Source organism: Acanthaster planci, linkage group LG10 (assembly GCF_054643075.1).
Source record: "Acanthaster planci isolate LZ-2023a linkage group LG10, COTS_SCS, whole genome shotgun sequence".
Taxonomy (NCBI): Eukaryota; Metazoa; Echinodermata; class Asteroidea; order Valvatida; family Acanthasteridae; genus Acanthaster; species Acanthaster planci.
This window is the reverse complement of record NC_141786.1, coordinates 1,382,353-1,400,927: the sequence shown is the minus strand read 5'-3', so window position 1 is coordinate 1,400,927 and position 18,575 is coordinate 1,382,353. Positions and strand designations below refer to the sequence as shown.

At 39.8% G+C, this 18,575-nt stretch overlaps 1 long non-coding RNA gene across 2 annotated transcripts in view; it reads left to right on the top strand.

The window, feature by feature from the left end:
- The first annotated feature begins 9,709 nt into the window (after nt 1-9,709).
- The window catches only part of LOC110983531 (uncharacterized), a 36,889-nt gene continuing 28,023 nt past the window's right edge, over nt 9,710-18,575 (top strand). For both annotated transcript variants that reach the window (XR_002598732.2, XR_002598731.2), the window contains exon 1: nt 9,710-9,852. This is a non-coding gene — a long non-coding RNA (uncharacterized LOC110983531). The remainder of the gene's footprint in view (nt 9,853-18,575) is intronic.

The window sequence follows — 18,575 nt, the reverse complement described above, 5'->3', positions numbered from 1 at the left end:
GAGTTTATTATTTCTGGTAGCGAAAACAGGAATTCCTTTAAAAAAGAAAGCCACAGGAACTATAGATTGCATGCCTGAAGAAATCTGTAGAGAAGAGACAATGAGAAGCTGTTACAGTTGTAGAGATGGAAGGAAAGACCAGAGGAATATTTCAAATCAAATCAAACAGTGAGTGTAATCCTAAACTAGAATGTGAACCTGGCCTGGCAATTGGACATTGGCACTAGAGGTGAAAGGTGAGGAAAAAAACGCTAAGTCAAATTGACTGTTCTAAAAGTGCAAAGTTTCCCCAAGAGGAATCCCGCAATGAAGAGCTCTGGTCTCGATGAATTGATGTATTAATTGATCTCACACACCTCATCAAAAAGCTGATTCCCACTGTCCAACACCTTACAATCTAGTAATCCGATCATACATAATATGCGTAGTATCTTGACGGCGTCACTCTTGAATTCCCACGTCAATCGGAAAAGTCGGGGGTGAGTAGCGAAAGGTCTATCGTGCTAACGCCGACTTCAAGGTCATGATCAGGCGATAGGAAAGAATTTATCAAAGCCCCAAACAGGATAAACAGAGTTGTCTTCTTGTCTGATGGTTGTGGAAACATGTCATACTAGTTGCTTGGGAGAGTCAAGGATCAAAACGTTTTTCTTTGAACTTTTAAACGAAGGATGGGTTCTGTTGTCTTTCGGGAGACCATACTGGCCTTTAGTCTAACCAATCGGAATGCAGTTCGTTTAAATGGATTTTGTTTGTTTCAAAGGGTGGTCTTGTTCATTTTGACTTTCGAAGAGTTTAGGTTTTTAGCTTTTATCGATGATCTTCTGAAATATAGATGTTCGCCTTAGTTTTTATCAAATAAAAATTAAAAACAAGAATTGCAGAGTCTTTTAATAAGATTCCTTCTATTCAGATGTAAAGACAAAAGAAAATACAAAACTCAAAAGGTGAAAAACATCAAAAGAAGGCAATTAATTGGAAGGGTATGCACTGACTACAGAAAGCGGCCAGCCGGGATTCCTACATTGTCTGTTGCTTTTCTATAAGCGGCAAGATCAAGTATAAATTTGACGGCGTTTCTCTGCACGGCAGTTTACAAAGGGCGCGTAATTGGCTGACGCTGGTAAAGTGTCGATTCGTAATAGGCACCACCTGAAATCAAGAAGGAAGGCTGGAAATGAACCGACCTTGCAGAAAGATGTCGAAGCATGATAGGTCGAAACTGCAACAAGGGAGAGGCTTGCTACATTATGAAAGAAACCGGGCTTAATGGAAAGAGATCATTGCGCTTTTATGTCATGCATGTCCCACATATGCTGCACTTTGAAATATTTATGACCTGACCTGATGAGTTTGTAATTGGCGAAAAAATGATATATTGCATATAATATGCATTATATGTGACATATTGGCCAATGTGGGGTATCATAGAGGTTGGGGACTTTTTTCTAATAAGCCATTACTTTTGGGATTGTTTGACCATTATTTCTCACTTTTTTTTTTTTTGCTTTTGTGCCACATGTTTGTTACAGTTTCCCCTTCGTATTACTGCTTCACCCCAAGAAAAATATGTTTTCTTCAGACAGCTATTCACAAAGAAGATACCAGGAGCTGAACTAAATCCCCCAGTAAACACACTTTAATGCAGTAACCATGGAAATATTTCGGACACGTACTTCATTTGTATCTTTGCCACTCGTCGAGTGGCGCCGGATTGCGTTTGAAGGACCACTTATCCATCGCGCCTTCCGAACGGCTCCCCTTCCCACTTTTTTACCCAACACTGCCCAAGGAAAAGTGGCATTTGCCTTGCAACAAAAGCCTACTACCCCTCGAGTCTTGAGTGGGAAATTACAGTTATCTATTGAAGGTGAAGCGTCGCTCTTCGATGTGCGATATCGAGAAATGGAGAAAAAGAGCGAATCGATGCAAGACGAAAAGGCTTGAGTTCTGTCCTTCTGAACATGATGCTATCATCTTGCCGGGGGATACTCACGACACCTGTACATAAGCATGTTTGAATTCAAGGCAGGTTGTTTTACTTCCATATGTACACAGCAAAATACGAGCGGGGTTAGATGCAAGACTGAGTTTAAGAGCATATTCATATAATTACTGCATATATTAGCATTAATCCAACATACAGGGCAAGCTGTTTAAATTAATCTGCTTAGAAATGAGAAATTAGCATTTGTTTTACAAACAATGCTTGTTCGATTTCTTTCCTTCAGTATCTCAAAATCGTTAACACTCCAGGGGTCAGATACGCATACCTTCGGCGGACGGAATTTCGCTAGAAAAAGTACTTTAAACATCTTGTATTACATCATCTTTGAAAAACCTAATGACGCATGAAAGAGTATCACCGATGGACGTGATTTCCAGATGTCCTGTCTTTTTCTAAACTATCTTGCATCTCTTATTCATCAAAACGTCTTGATCTTTCTCATTTTACGTCATTCATAGAGGATCACTCTTCTGAAAGTTAAGGTGCTTTAAAGATTCAACAAGTCATATTCACCTCTTGAATAGTAGTTTTTATTCCATTTAACTGTATATGTTTCAGGGAACCTCTCGGCACGTCCCGTCTGTCCTAGATGGTGAAGCTTATGGGCTCATCTTAAATTAACATCTTAAGTATTATCCACAATTGCTATTTGCGCTGCAGCATATTTGCAGCGTTTGTAAATAGTCCCCGTCCCAGCCTATGAATGTGGACGGTGTTGATGACTTCCAAGAGCCAGATGATTTACATTATTATTCCAAAAGAAACGGAGAGAGGGATACAGTGTGCTTTTTAACTCTGAAAGATTGGAACTAGAAAATTGACCTTTTAGAGTGAAAATAACTCTTAACTGAGATTGAAATAGCTTGAAAAAGAAGTTTTCCAGTGGAACTGCGAGTGAACCCTCGATCTGTTCCAGAGTGTCGTTGATAACGCGGTCATCTAGTCGATCTTTTAGGGATTTCAAACAAAACTCCGCCAACGCAACTTTCGTTTTGCGTCAGTAGGAGCATCTAGAAACAGGTTTCCGGAGATATTCCGGATGCTTATAGCCGATCAAAATTGTACAGCAACTCATAGGACAAATAATGCAAGAAGTTAAGACAACAGGCGAAACGGCGCTGAAAACAAACGTCAATATCTTGCAAAACTGCTACGTTAAGTAAATTTCTGTAGTTGCCTTGAGATGGGCTTTCTACCCTGGAGATGAGTCATGTGAGCATCTTCGTCCCTTTGGTCTTAAATGTTATTCAAGAAACGCTGTAGGAATTTCGATCTGTGAATGACATTCATTTCAAAGTCCGACATAGTACCCATACCCACGCACCCTTTATTAGCACTGGACTCATATAGCGACCTGCATTCCGGAGCAAAAGTCGTGCTCAAAAAATCCCACTCACCACCTAATGTCTTATACTTGATAGGGTGTTTCCAAAATGCGGCTTAATTCAAATGGTTCCATGAAGCTCCTAATTCCTAAGTAGAAATGCATAGGTTTACAGTAAAGGATAACCACATCTGAACAGTTGGTACGTTCAGGTGTGAACCAAAAGAGAGCCTGAGTGTTTGTAGTCCAATGGCCACTCAAAAACATTTTCTATTAAATTGAATCCCTGTTAAAATACACTTTGATATGGACTTGTGTTAACCTGACCATTACAACGATAAATACTGCCGAAATCCAACCGATTTTCAAGCAATTTAATTATGTATTCTAAAATATTAATGCTATACACAATACAACCTCACAATGTTAATGCATAGAAAAATAACGTAATTTTGATGGAATTCAAAAGATAATTGAGAAAGGCATGCACCGTCCAGCAAAACATCTCCCGGTGTGTTTCTGGATCTTCATTAAAGCTTTATGAAGTGATGATTCCTTGCCTATCAGGACACTAGAATTAAACACGTTGATTGGCCGTCCAGACTTATCCTAACCTTGTGCATCATCACGCTGAACGCGGAAATGTCCATTATACCTGGCAAAAGCCGACAGAGAGTGCCGAAGTAGGTGTTCGTTTGGAATTTTCTCCAGAGCTAAAAGGTTTGCCCTAGTTTCCATGATTCCAGAAGCCTTGACAGAAGTCATAACCGCTGGCATCCTCTGTAGGCAAATTTGTTTACCCTTGTAATTAATAGCAGTGCACTTCGTGGTGAGACTGAGTCCAGTGCTCCCTCTTTGAGAATCCTCCAGGCAATGACATAGATAATGCACTCTGAGAAAAAAATGGCATGAATTTCCGAAATGTTGACACAAGGAAGTTGTGGAAGGTGAGCTTTATTATTCTTTCTCGTCATTTCATTTTTGCTTCAAGGAATACATATTTCTTTAACTTTGTATGGAATGCTTTATCTAGATAGAGTATGGCAAGAATTTTCAAAATTATGTCGTATTTATTCTTAGTGTAATGGCATACGCAATATTTGTTATTCGGAAACACGAATGGGTATCGAGTGAAGCACACGTCTCTCGCCCTCACCACGGTGGTCCTGGGTTCCACTCCCGGCCTGGGCGATATGTGAGTAAGGTTTTTTGTTGATTCAACCCTGTGCCAAGAGGGCTTCGAATTCTGCGGATTCTCCGTCTTTCTTCCATTCACAAAGCATCGCCTCTTATGATCTCTGCTTTGTGATCCGTAGGTAGACGTGGGTTGGGGTCAAACAGTGGCTGCCTGAGGTGCCATTGAATGTCTTTGGCCCAACCACGTTGATTAGTGTCTTATTTTAAACGCATTTTAACATAGTTATATGGAATTTGGGCTTCATAATTGAATAAAGTTTTGTTTATTAAGCAACTAAATCGGGTGTTGTAGATAGTTCGAATCAGGTGGATTAAATTATCATGCTATGTTTGCTCACGGATTTCACACGTCGAGAATTAAACTCCCTTTAAGTGAACCCTGATGGTGAAATTGAACACACGGGCACTCTTTGCTAATGCCAATTAAACTTAATGGGCGTATAGAAATGGTCATTTCCAGCTCTTTCATATTCATGGAGGGAGATGTTTACGAGCTTTTCACTAACTGAAGCTGATGCAGAATGAGTTAATATATCATTTCCAAGGCTGTGTTAAATTCGTTCAGACTTTACAGGCCATTACACCAAACGCATTGGCGCCGGACGCAGCTTGTTAAAACACACAGACGTTCCTCCAACAAAAAAGACAAAGTAATAGAAACAGAAAAAAACAATAAGCTCAAAAAACGTAATTCCCGACTTGATCGCCGTCTCGTTCCTCAAGCCCCAGCCAAAACCAACACATTGCCTTGTGACTCGTTCATAATACAAGTATTGGGACACTCATGTATGGACGTTGATGTGGCGAGCACTTCTTTTGGAGGGTGAATTATCTCGCTTCCTTTGAGTATAACGTGCAAATTTATTCTGCGTATAGGCCTACAGATATCACTATTCCTAATAGAGGTATCTCTATTCCTCATAGACACATTACTATTCCTAATAGAGATTTGTCTATTTCTAGTAGATACACCTCCATTCCTAGTAGATACATCTCCGTTCCTAGTAGATACATCTCTATTCCGAATAGAGATATCTCTATTCCTGATACCGGGAATAAATGTTAACTTGGCAGGTCAAGGAATAAAGATATCTGTATACGCGTATTAAATGTTAACTTTGCACGCCATATGTGAGCAAGTACAACTCCATCACTGGAACTCCCGTCCTAATAGAAAAACTGAGGGGAAAAAATCGTTTAAAATGGATCGTGTACTAAGCAGCAAGGAATCACTGCATTTGTCAGGTTCTCCATGGAAGAATTGACCTCGCCATTTTCGGGGTTATTAACCTGGCAAAGAGATTCAAAACTGTATGTCTGACAGTCATCGCCAGAAACACGACTTAAAACAGGCATGAGTTTCTACATTTACCATTTATCACCACCCTCTAATGACGAGAAAGGAATTGTACGACGGCACACAAAATAAATAAAACAAACACACATTGTAAAGGACACTTTCAGGAAACAAAGAACTTCGCATGAGATTTGATTCACATTGGTTAGTATTAAGACTGATGCAATCTTGCAAGGGAAGTGGGTAGGAGATCATGTGGGAGAGAAGCATATATGTACGCCCCATCTACTAAAGTTGCGAACAGTTCCTCACGCAAGGACTTGCTGTGCCTGGCTAAAACTACATGGCCAGTTTTAAATTAACCCAGTTACTATTAAACCAAATTTGAGATATGCTGAGCACGCACTATTGTATTCCATAAGCGTGTTCTTTCACTAATATGACCAAAAATGTGGATCATAGTTTACAGATTTGCAGTCAATGTCTTGAGGCAGAATTAATCTACAGACTGCACTCTAATGTTATTATAATTATCATGCCTGTTTTTATTCAACTAAAACTGAACATAATACTATGATCGTCAGGCACTACAAAATTCCTGTTATTATTTCACAATCAGGGAAACGGGACGTCAGTGTTAGACATTTGCATGGCAACGTGGTTAAACAATAATAAGAAATTAATTAAAATCTAGAAATAGAGACTCTTCCGATTTATTTTTTAAAAAGGGGCATATTTTGTGAATGCAATGCTTGAAGTCTCGACCAACGCTGTATGTAGAAAGTTAATTGGATACCTTGGAACATTTAGTTCTCTTTACAGTCAATATTGGGTTACCTTTCAGTGGAATATAAAATCTTCACTTGCATGTTTGACACATAAAAATGATTCACATATTTTTAAACGATATTGGTTTTGTTTTTTTATACATTAAGACGTGATCTTTTAAATGTGAATTTTTGTGTACCCTCTGTATAGGCTTTGGACTACAAAATATTTTAACTATGCACATACAGTGTCTGGAATAGATGCAAAAACAATGGTTGTTATTCAAAACCCAGGATGTTATCAGAGGGCCACAACAGACTGGGTGTAGAACTCTGATAACACCCAGAGTTTTAAATGAACTCAAATTTAACACCACAGTTTTTGTAATGAAAACAGGCACTGGCCCGGAGTATGTTTCCATGATTAAGTGAATCGTGTCTCACACAAAAACAGGGAGAGAGAGCCTAATGAAGAACGGTCAGCAATGAATGCTGCAATTCCACGAGCGGCTATCCGTGCCACCGTCTGCAGTCTGCTGGACTACTAAATCATTGCTTTTTGATCGATGCATTTTGCCACGAACCATTCAATCATATTACCTGACATTACCACTTTCTATTCGAAGCCATCAGATTTGTACTTCTGGACTTTAAGACCGATTCTTCATTAAGACCAGAGCTTCTGCAAACAAAACATCAATTTTTAATTAAAGTAGGGTTGATGTTGCATGTAATGGAGCTAAGTGCACGCCGCGTTGGCTTTTGTATAATGAACTATATTGAAGTAAAATACGTCATTTTTTCATTGCTTAAACCAAACATCACTATCATAAAGTTCTTTCTTTAAAGCACGTGGAGACCTTTAATGGACTGTGTTGGTTGTTTCAAATTTGAAAATGAGGTTAAGTTTTTATTTGACGAAACATGACAGTTAACAAATAACAGGAACAAAATAATTGTTCATTCCAAACCCATGCCAATTCAAGTCCAGAATGATTAAAATTGTGTAGTAAATTGTATTTGAATTATTTTAAGTCGCATTTAAAAAAACTGAAAATGGGGTTTGGAACCCAAATTAATTGGGCATCACCCCATTTAACAGATTTCTTTGATTATGATTATTATATTTGCGAGCTCTGATGTTTGTTACCATGGCACTGCTGACCTAGTTGATTTTGTTGCTCAAGGATAAAGAGTGTGGCGGAGAGGTAGAAAGAGAGGGGCCTTTCCTTGCTGACACAAGGGCCACTAGAGAAACATGTTTTAAATTCCAGAAAACAAAAAATAGAAATCACAGCGACAGAAGGTTTTTATGCACATTTCTCATTTTAGCTATGAAAACTGAACTGATAAAAGCTACAGGGTGTCTGGAGAGGCTGTATCAGCCTTGGGAGGTGGGCGAATATATCACAGTACCAATCTACGGAAAAATGAAATTAAATGCTTTGATGAGACAGCCGAGCGAGTAAAGCACTTGAAAACTTGAATATGAGGTGTTAGTGACTAGAGATCACCGAAATACTCTCCATCGCATGAATGGTTGAGACGTAATTAATAAGGAAGCAACAGAACTTCAGACATGAAGATGGTCCATCCAGGGAAGACGCCAGGTCCCGATACGGATGTCATACTCGCAATGTCTTTGCACCGACTGAAGCCACCGTTGGTCATTTCACCGTGACGATTACACAGGCGATGCATTGGCTGGCTTGCCATTGCAACTACAGTGATGCCACGAACGATTTAGTTAACGATGTTTCGCAAGCCATTGTAATGTCTATGTATTCGGCAGGGTAAGATGGCCACCGGCGGCTTTCAATGACCTCTTCAATGTCCGTGGGTCCCAACCACTAACATTATGAAAAACCGGTTTGCAATGATTCCAGATCAAGGAGGCCTCATCAGTGTGTCGATTTAGAGGTTTGACTCATCAATTGTGTTAGGATCCATGAGATTTACTAGGTAACCCTAGGGCGAGATATATAGTTGTGGTGTTGATCCTGGCCACAGATTTGAACTAACCTACTCGTGACTTTCTGATTAAAAACTATATTGGGGAAATTGAAAGCCACAGAGGCCTTAATGTTAGAGACATAGCCTAGATCTAACAGACAAAATAAAAGTACCGATTACGTTTATAGAAGTGACTTCATTCCCAAGGCTAACCGATGCAAGTGTTGAGTGTTCCTATTAAAAGATAGATTTGGCCTACGCCAGCATGATATATTGCTTATTTAGCCGTAGGCTCAAGGTAAAATAAATTCAATCACAGAGAAACAGAGAGATTCCTTGTTCTATACTTGTTAGGAATTGATGAAGTCAATATTTGCAGGCCGCTGGCGCTGAATGCATCAGAGGGATAACCGCGCGCTGCTTTCTGATTTAAAGTCTGCTTCATGCAATGAAGTTGTTTCGTTATCGCACGCGTTGAATGGTTCTACTTGGGGTAGACCGTTTCTCGCACATACGTTGAGCCAATTTACCAGCAAGGTGTCCATGAAATGAAAACTTATCCAAGGTTGTTTTCATTCTGACTTTCATTTATGACGTGACTTCACCACATGCATTAACCCAATTCACTTGAATGTAGATTCGGAGCAAAAGTTTGTCAGCGCAACCCAATTGGGAACTTATAATGCACAGAAACACCGTCAGATTTCAGCTTATTTGACAGGTTACGAAGGATGCAAGGGGAACAGGCTACAGTTAATTCTAAAACATTTAGGTATTAACAACGATGACTAACGATCCACAAATGATGCGATGATGAATAAGGACATGGTCGACATTACAACTGTGCGGCCATACATCATATGCATAGTGCCTTTTTCTACGAGTTACGGAGATTCCCCGTAAATTGCGGTCGCATAAACCGTCAAATCCCCGCCGTTGGCTGCTAGTGTGAAAACAAATCAACCCACACTAATCTTCTAGTGTGGAGGAGCTGGTAAATCTTCCCGGAGGGAGGATTTCCTATGATGAGAATGTCTCAATTGGGAGAAAACAACCAGATCGCCCAATACCCGCATACTGTACTGTTCCAATCACCGTAAAACAATGGGTTTAAACACGTAGATGGTGTCCCGATTGTCTTACCCCTCGCTTTTATACACCAGATTTGACACTAACTGCACGGCGGAAATGACAGCGCCGACCCACGGCTTGGTTATAAAGTTTCCACGAGTGGCTAGCCACGACACTTGCTGGAACACACTAACTAATCTGGGAGCTGCAAAATCGCCTGATTACACAGCAAACGGTAAGATCGTTCTCGCTTTGTGCGTGTGTCTTAATATGTAGGTGTTGAACGCATCTGATGGTGTGTGATGCTAAGAGTCGAACTGGCCACATTTATTGTTGTATATGATGTGCATCATCCGTAGTCTTAAAAGGCTGGACGATCTGTCACTGTATTTCCGTTGATTGCTAGTGCTAAAAGGCTTTGCCATGCGACGGAGTGCTATTTGACACTCAACGAATGATGAACACTGGCAACCAATTCTGTGGAAACGGATTCTTGACCGTTTGCCCAGCATTTTGCTTTCACTTTGTAATTCAGTTGAAAAGAAACAGGTTTAAGTGTTCTTTGACCATTAGAATACTTCAATTCCTGATCAGGAATCGGTGGGTCTTCATCAACCCTGCACAGTCTGCCACATATAGGCTGAAACCTTTGGTCTCCTGCAGCCGTTTACTAAAAAAAAATCGCTGTCGGCTAAAGAAGTACTCGTTGGAAGACTAAAAAATAAAAATGTTATGTAAAAACAGTTCAAAATTAAAGCGCTAACCGCAACGGCTGCCGTGTTTAATCACAGGGAATCCATCCAGTGGACTTTCGCACGATGTTGATTCTGCACCGCGGATTTTGTTGAGTCGGGCGAATTTTCAAAGTATTTCTTCTGGTTATATTTTGTGTGGGGGTATGCTTTAATGCGCCGTAAAGCTAGGGGAATGTTATGACGCTTTTGAGCGAAGAATAGGTAAGCAATAGTCAGATTAAGGTCCGTCCATATTTGGTGCAAAACAAATACAAATCTAAAATTGTTAAAGAAATATCCAAGCTCTTTGGCCCATTTCAAAAATCTGTCCCCACCCCGTGAAAATTACGCACTGGCTTCACCCTTGAAGGGCTAAGAGAAGATTTTAACACAGTTAATTTGAAGATCTCATGATGTGACTTGAGATGGACTTTGGAGGACTTGTGGGGCTTTTGATAATTGTATACAGTGATGGTCTGTCTATCAAAGCCCAACGCCTAACATGGTTTAGTGGTTTCTCAAATACCGGTAACAAGAGCAATACTAGTTTGTTTTTCTGCATTTATTTTGGGTACCATTACACATCTTTCCCTTTGTCCCTTTTTTATAAACAAAAAATGTCACCACACCAGCACATTACTCGGGTATTATATATCTACCGTACTGAGACGAAGCAAAAATTGTATTCTAAACTGAGAACAGGTGTTGCGACGTTCCAAACGAACAGCAAGGGATCGCAGTCCTCTCCACGGAGAGTGGAAAAATTGCTCTGGAGTAGATAATTTAATAAGCACCTGAGCAGTGAAAAGAATAAAGGGAAGGCATTCGAACCGATATTCTGATTATAATGTATTTTTCGCAAAGTCTTTCGGGCGGAGATAATATTTGACGTTGTTTACTGACGCAATTTATCTTGCATAAGATAAAATACTTCAGTTGCGATTGAAACTGTCGTAAATAATATGGAGTTGATAATTTAATTTGTTCCACTGAGCAGTAAAAAATGAAAGCATTTTGAGTTTTTCTTTATTCTTTTTATTGTTTGTTTATTGGCATGTTCTTATTTTTGTCTCCATAATGACGCTGACAGGTGAAATGTGAACGATTCAATCCTTCATAAATAATAGAGACATATAAGATTAAAAAGACAAACTAACAGACGGATTACAAACACAATAAGTGGCACCGTTGAGTCTTTCGGAGATTCGGAGACTGCATGCCTACATACATATTAACTACTGTGTATGACATTGGAAGTTACACTTAGGGATTCACTGAATTCCACCTTTGATTTAACCTCGCCGAAATCTGCGGTCCGTCAAAGTAACCTGCAATATCACATGGGCCATACTCAGATGACCTTTTTTTTCTCAAGTTTATGAAGACTTTATAACAGAAGTAATGTATGGTCTTGCGCATTTTCAGTCTACTTCTTCTTGTGGTAAAATTGAGACACACTGGCATCGGTTTGGTGATGTTTTTAACCTTAGCTTTCGTCGTTAGATATTAAATGGATAAAAACGTATTGATTTGTGCGTAATTTATCATACAGGTTAAACGGTTTCCAACTGTCTTATAAACGTCATTGTTTTCCTCGTTGCGTGACTACATATGCGTCCACATTATGAATGTTATTTGTGAGGACGAGAAAGGATACCGGGTAGGTGGTGGTTTCAAATAATTAATGCTAAAAGATGAATAAATCAAGATTCTTCATTGGTGTTGCATGTCGAATTTGACCGTGGTCTGGATCATCGGTTTCCTCATCCTTGAGGATGACACGCTTAATGGTTATCACTCGTCAGTTATAAATTATTTCTCTCGTCGGGGTGCATCTCACATGCCAAGGAAGTAATACATTATAGCTGGTCCCCTGCTCAGTCACACATGGTTACCAAGTCAAGAACCGACTCCTCTATTATCGAAACCCTCCTTTTGACAACGGTTTGTTGACTGCCCGTCCTGTGCTTATTTTCACAAAACTGCTAAGCGGAAAGCATTCCTTAATAACTTTCTACCATAAGCACAAACAACCAATAGCCAATCAGGACCAATGATATATTTTGTGTAGCGAGATGTTCTTAATTCCACGATAAACGTACAGCTGAAACGTTCGTGGACAAAACAGACTAAATATTTAGTTTCAAGCGGCAGCGCTGCTGCTGTCTACAGCGTCTCACTGCGTCAAATTAAGGGAAAAGGGCGTGGCAATCTTAACGGCTATCACGTAGTGATGACGTGTAACTAGGAGATTGATTGCTCGCCCACAAGAGGGAAGAGAATTTTCCTTTTCCGAGAAATTCAAAATATAGATGTAAGGAGTCGTCCCCTTTGAAATATTTCAACTGCATCTACATACAGGCGGAATAGTGATGGATAGTAGAACAGGGCTAGGGATGACACACCCTTCCCTCAGCTCAAGGCTTTGTGTCCGTCCAGCTCAGAATGTACAGAAGTATATAAAAGAACAAAATTTCTTTGAATACCCTCCCTAGAAAACCACGAACCCATAGCTGATGAATGCCCCGGTTGCATCTTACCGCAATAAAGGCAGCTGCTTACGGTAACACAGCAGGCGTGAAAGTGATGTCTACACGATTGCCGAGAGAAGCTTGTCTCGTCACAAGACATGCGCTACATCACATCATCAACTTGATCCTTCCTTAATAGTGGCAAGCAAAGCAGACACTTTGGGCTGTGTCGTTTGGCATTTAGCTGAAGCGTTTGAAGCCATAGTTCGGTCAGTTTCTCCGTTTAGTCAGGTTTAAGTCTGTGTATCGTTAATTAGCATCTTGAGGAAGTGTAGTCGCTGTTGTTTCCGATGTTTCATTGCAAAACAAATTGAAAATTTTGGACTCTACTCCTTCCGACACCAGGACGATTTTCATGCTGCAGTCAGAAGAATACATGAGAGAATTTTGTTGTTGAGTAGACGAGTTCAAATGCAGCGACTGTGCTGTAGTTTCATAAGGGTACGTGAACGAAATTTCTCCATCTCGGAAACCATATTTCGAGAAATAGACTATGTCAGGTCCTTACCTTTAACACACATTTCTGCTGATAGGGAAAAGGTTTCCTCATTTTTATTCTGGTCATAAGTACTTGCAACTGATATCATAGAATCCGCTCACGTTTGGCGCCAACCCTCCCCACTCAAGTCCTTCTTTGCTTTCCTAACATAATTCTTTTATAACACTACAGTTTCTGGCACACTTTACTGAGACTTCCTAATAGGGGATTTGTATTTGCTCTTGAAGAAGAGGTTAAATCTGGCAGAGCTTTCGAATTCACGCTCATAGGCAAACAGTGGAGGTTTGAGTCAAATTTCCTAAAGCCACATTTGTTGCTTTATCAAAATAACACAAGAGATATTCACAGCGACTGCCTTTTCAATGTGAATTTTGTCTGTGATAGATATATCGTGTTCATGTTTTAGAGTAATTGTTATTGGCTGCAGCAGAAAAGGATCCTGCATTTGTTCAGGTTTTGAAGGACTATAGTTTTACTTCTACATCTTCAGGGTTTTCAGAATGCAGTTTTATTGTACAAAGTTTTATTTGCAAATTGTCATCTTTAAGTCTCTCCTCTGTGCTTTAAATCATGTTCTTTGGCTCCCGACTGCACACAAAGCCCATTACCTTTTCCCTAAATCGTGTAACCATGTCCTCCTCTACCTTGTCGTGTCATATACAAATTGTGTCGGAAACATGCTCGCTGGTCTTGCTCGCTGACACATCCAATTCCATCCAGTAGGACACACATTTGGGTTTGTATGTGCATGACATGAGAATCGCCTGATATCCCCAAATCGAAGTATGAATTTACTAACTCAACTAGATCACAACTATTTGATTAATTGTGCCAAAAGACCGAGCATTTTTCTACCTACACCTGCCGAATCAAGCTGTAACATTTTATTGCATGTAATAGCAACAGGTCAAGCATACACTAAAGCTAATCGCTTTTGAAGAGACCCACCACTGTCCATCTTATCAGATGACATCTTTGCGTGATCACCCAGCTATCGCTAATGCATCCATTGGCAACGCAAGAGTGCGTTTTGCTCTATGGTATACCCGAGACAATGATGTGGTGATTTTTAAGTTACATTTGATACCTTGCAGTGGGTGTAGCATGTTGACTCTACGGTATTAGGTTCTATTTCCAGTCCTCACAACCCACTGCCACATCTCAAATTGATATATTTCTGGTTTAAACTCAAGTTTACTCCTTATGCTTGGCATTTATGTCATGCCAGCTCATTGTGGGCATAACGTGGTCGGAAACACAACTTTCATTTCTTTCCAATTATGTGGCACAGTCAATTTCCTTGTGGTTTCACCCTCCTACTTAAAGTGTTCTGCGTTCCATATATATTGAACAGACCTTGCATATCGAAACAACTGATGTCTTTTCAGTTATTGGGGTACAGTTGGAAATTCTGATTTCGTTCAGGACTGAGACATTATGGAAGAGTGTCATATAAACAGAGCAACCGTGGGCGTGCAGAGATGGTACTTGTGAGTTTACTAGACATTACACAGGTACGGCATTGATATGTTTCAGTGCCTCTTTGTTTGTGACCAGAGAAATTGGTCTCAAGGCCTCTTTGGGTATTTTTGATATAATATATATATATATGACTTTTATTATAATATGCTATAATTCACAAGTGATCAAGAATTAGGAGAGTGGGGTGTAAGTCGTCTTTGAGGAATTAAGGTCAGATTACCGTAATATATCGACGATGTATGAGCTTCTAGCGACGCCTGCGTTATATAGATACGAAGTAGATTGGTCTTGAGACTTTTTCGAAGAATTTTGGTTGCCCACGGACTGAAAACCACTCCATGTAGTCTCCCATCGAGCTTTTCTCGTTGGTAAAACGGCTTTCTTAAGTCGCCTTAGAAATGTTGCTGATACGTATGACGGATTTTCAGGTGGCAAAGTAACCAATATTAACATTATGAACGTTTGTATTAATGTCAACCCTACAAACAGCCAAATACTCTAGGAGGTTAATGGTAAAACCCATAGAATAATTGGAGGAGTTGTCACGCTAGCGAGCCTGTTGGAGGCCCTGTAGAAAAAAAAAACATTTATATAGCACGTGCATTTCGGACACTCAAGACACGCCATAAGTCTAAAAGACAGGTATACCCGCTCATCTGGCTTGCTCGCGAGCGGGATACCACAGCAGGATTGCTTCTTAAGACGTGTCCAAATCAGTTGGCTGCGGCCTGAAATTATGCACGAGTCTATGGTAGTTACCGCCAGTCAGTCCCCGTAGAAGCGACCAAGATTTCAGTCTCAGCCAAGTGATTTTGACGCTACCTAATAGACCCCGTTTAGTTGGTACTCGGTAATAGTTCCTTTATCATGGTGAGGAACTATTCAAAAAAGTGAAGTGCAATCCCTCCATTCCTTGGATTTGTGTGATGACAGTAGACATTTAATCAATACCCGATATTCATTGAATGAAATCTGTATAGGGTTGATACCAAGGGCACTCCGAGTTCATTTACAGAAAACAGTGACGGTGCGTGAAACAAAGCACGAGTTTGGTACGTGACTTTTAACTTTGTCGAGAATCCTCCCTCAAGCTACGCAACAACACAGGGATATGTATTATCTGAAACAATTATAGTCTTGTATGTGCCAAATATTCCATCTACCGTTCCCCGTTCCAGTGAGCCAGTTCATTATTCCAGCCACACATGCTCAAATGAAGCGCGACCTAGGTCATTCGAGAGCAATGCGCGTGACGTAAGCCCTATCACCGCAGCCATACGCAGACTCGCAGGCGTGCTTTGTTATCGAGTGATTGTGCCTCAAGCAATTGTGCATGTGGGAGCTTTGGTAAAATACCATTTTATTTTCTCAGGATGACGCCAACATATCTTAGGGAAATCTCTTTGACAAGGCAGAATGGGTTTGCTTGAGGCATTGACTTCCAAGCGTGTCTTCGTTCACGTTCCGTTTCCTTTAATGAAAAGAGTGTCGTGTACTTACTAGCAACAAGATCTCCACTCAATTACGCCCATCAAGCCGATCAGATTGGTCTCTGATCTTTGGAAAATGCCCTTTGGCGGGAAGTACCCGGCTCGATAAGCAAAGGTGTTTTCAGTGTACTTGTTTTTACACGATCCGGTATGAAATTAAAAATATCATCCTCTTTTTTATCCAATTCGTGTCCAGGGGATTTTGATAATTCATTTCAATAGAATTTGAGTCTGTCTCAAAAAGACAGTTAATTAGAAATTCAGTGTATGGAGGTAAATCGTGTTACCTTTGACCATAGACCTGTATTGAATTTCGCGTTTTCCATAGGTTTGTGCACAAACATCAGAAAGTTTCACTTTGCATAGCGAGATAGCGCTCTAGTAATTTAGCTTTGGTCTCGAGGGTAAAAAAAATCTAAATAAACGAACATTCTCAACTTTTGAAAGACCATAGAATGAATAGAAAGCAGAATATAACGCAAGACCTCACACCTTTTGTGTGGAATGCGAATAATTGAATTCATGCTAATTTTCTCTCTTCTTTTTATGTGTCTTTCATTTAAATATTCACTCAAGTTACAAATTATGTTCTTAATCGAAATGACAAACATGCACCTCTTTTAAAGGGCGCATATAATTGACACCATTCCACCAATTAACAGAAAAACTGCAATTGTTTGAATCCAGAAAGTGGTTTTTAATTTAATTTCCCAACTGCCATCACCGAAGAGGTAACCAGGAATATTGAAAGAGCTAGAAAGTGCAGTTCACAATTGGTTTATTACGTAATACAGCAATAGGAAGGAACTGCTTAACGAAGAGCCCTGTAGACCCTTGTTAATAATTTTACGCTGATAAATGAGCTGTTTTTGTGTTTTTCTTTTATGAAGTGAAAAAGAGTTGGGAATTAGTGATTATATTCGAAAAACCAAATACATTCCACCATCATTTTAGTTTTAAATTTCAGACTTTGGAAATGTTCTTGCTCTTTTAGAATCTGTTCCGGCTGTTGTTGTTTTTTCTCAGAAGCCCACGTTACCCTCCAAAGGTAACAAGAAACTACTTTCCCATTTAACGACACTCACGAAAAGAAAGAATGTTTGTCTGGTTTGTTACTTTACTTTTCCTTTTTTTTTTCTTTTTCTTTGGCGAAGTTTGGCTTTCAGAATTAGTGGTTCCTCTGTCTTCTTTTGTAACCGGGGCCTTTGCGTTCATATGACTTCAAAACGTGACAACTTGTTCTTTGTTTTGAACTCACTGTTGCTCTTTTTTGGAAGTTGCTTACTTTAACGAGGATTACAAGATTATCAGTAAAAGGTTTTGTCAATTATATCGCTATGAGAACGTAATGCTATCCCCTGCTGTCTTAATAACATTACTTCCCACGAAAAAAGACATTAATGTTGCCGTGTCCACGTGAAGTGCCGAATTGCGTCATTGTAGGCTTCTCCGTGCTTCCGTTGATAAGGCAAAAAAATCTCAACGGGGAAGTCGCTCTCAGCGGCCCCACGAGATTTCTCCAACAGTACGCTAGTCTCGTCGGTGACAGGTACGCAGGTGGATTTTTAATACTCTCGTCCAAGTAAACCAAAAGAGGTAAAAGGTATGGACTTTGTCTTCGAAGCAGCTAAATTAAAATCGTGCGAGATGGAAACCATGCAATCATGTCATCTATTCAGTGTGTTCTTTCATTTACCTCAGTTGGCGCGTGCGATTACCGACTAAAATTAATATCAGCAAATGTCAGAACTTATTTTGAATCAATATTGATCAGTGGTCACAATACTGTCATGTCGGTAGCTTACGGATGCACGTTTTTGAATGCCGTTTGAGGCTTATTTTCGTGGAGAAAACAAGGCCAATGATTGGAGGATATACCCTTCAACAATGCGGTGTAAAGATGTTCAAACACATTTTCAGTACCCACTTTCCAAAAGTATTTAACACGTGTAGATAAATTACATTAAAATGTGCTTAGGAATGTGTTGAAATATGTTGAAATACTAAAAGCTTTTCCATGATATAGGTGTAGCTTATTGAAAACCGTTTAACATATAAACACATTTCAGAAGGCATTTTAATATAAATATCTGAACACGTCGTGGTTGAAACGTGGTTTAAAAAGTGAGCATAAAAAGTTTTTAAACTGTAAGCGTCTTTTTACAGGGTGTGCAAAACCAAAGAGCAAAATGAAGTGGACGAGTCGATAACCGAGGCGATAA